The following is a 1,627-nucleotide window of genomic DNA, read 5'->3' on the forward strand; positions in this document are numbered from 1 at the left end:
CAAATTGCTCTGTAGTCTTCAAATTAACTAGGTTATTCTCCAAAGAGCAGGTTATGTTTAAAATGTCTCTGAAACATCCAAACCACCAGGTGTCAGTGTAATAGGTGTTTTAATAATGTGAAAAGAATCTAAAATACACATTGAAGCTTTACATTTACGGAAGCAAAAATATCAAATATTTTGTAGCATGGTGCAGAAAAAGACGCAGAGATCACCACTTTCCGCTTTAGATAACAGCTCCTTTACTGCAAGAAAAGCTTTTAGAAAGACTCACAAAAAGAAAACTGAACTAATGGGGAAAATAGTTGGAAGGTAAACATGATAAAGATAAACATGCACATCAAAGGCTTCAACACATACTCAGTTTTACAAGAAGGACTTACTGAACATTTTCTTCATATTGAAGAAATTAATTGCACAATCTATATGTTTTGCCAATCTGCTTAAGCCTATAATTTACAATGTTTTATTTAGCACTTTTTCATTTGAAGGGGCAGCAATCTAATGTTTAGAAACAGCTATCCCAATACACTTTAACTTACTATTAGGTTGTGGATGCTTTAAAGTCTTTGCTTCCCTCGTAGGATCAATGTACACACAACTACACTTTAGGAATGCCAGTCCTGTAACACTGAAAACAATAGATGGGAACAATCTGAAAGATGACCAAACCAATCTTAAACTAATTTTGCTTTTGTCACCAGTCTGAATTTGTAGATCCACCAATCAGTTCTTGGCTGATTCTTTCCTTTCATCCTTATTGTCTTTCTTTCTTCATTATCTTCACTGATGTCAGAATGTATTCAGAGTAAACCACAACTGTAAATGTCTTAAAAAGTATTAAAAAGTGATTGTGAGATCATGACAATGTAAATAAGCTACATGCTCAGTGCAGATGTTGTTTATAAGCAACGGACCATGCAGACACTTACACTATGAGATAATGGGACTTGAACAAAATGTGCCACTATTCAAAAATTGTAAAACAGAGGCATCACTATCACCTTTACCTTCCTGTGAAAAATAATATCTGCATTCCAGAATATAATAATAATACTCTCTATTTGTACAGCATCTTTCATACATACATGCGACTCGAAGTGCTTTACAGAGTTTATTGACATAAAAAAGATGTCACGTCTGCCACTAGAGCCACTCCCAATCTCTGTACCTGGGGAAGCTCGCTCTTGTTCTGGAAAACCTCGAGTACTAATTAGTTCCACCTGTCCTTTATGTCTGTAATGCTCACACCCCTCTTCCTCCCATTAAATAGCTCTCCTGTTCACTTCCTTCTTGCGAAGTATTGCCTCTTCATGTGGATTACTAAGCAGGTCGGTACATGAGAAATGCTCTTTTCTCTGTGCTCTCTCATGTACCGACCTGCCGTTTGTCCCCAGACTCAGCCTCCTGTCTAACCCCTGAATACTTAGTCTCTATTTATGCCTCACACTCAAGAACGCTGCTCTGGCCTCCAGCATTCATCTTTCCTATAAAACTCCTACAGCAATTAGAACATAATTTCTTTCACTACCAATAAGTTTATTTAATTGCAAAAAATTGTTAGACATTCATGTTTGTTTATCACCTATGCACTCAAACAGTGAGCCAATAAATGTTTGTGTTTTAG

The sequence above is a fragment of the Brachyhypopomus gauderio genome, chromosome 12 (genome assembly GCF_052324685.1).
Source record: "Brachyhypopomus gauderio isolate BG-103 chromosome 12, BGAUD_0.2, whole genome shotgun sequence".
NCBI lineage: Eukaryota > Metazoa > Chordata > Actinopteri > Gymnotiformes > Hypopomidae > Brachyhypopomus > Brachyhypopomus gauderio.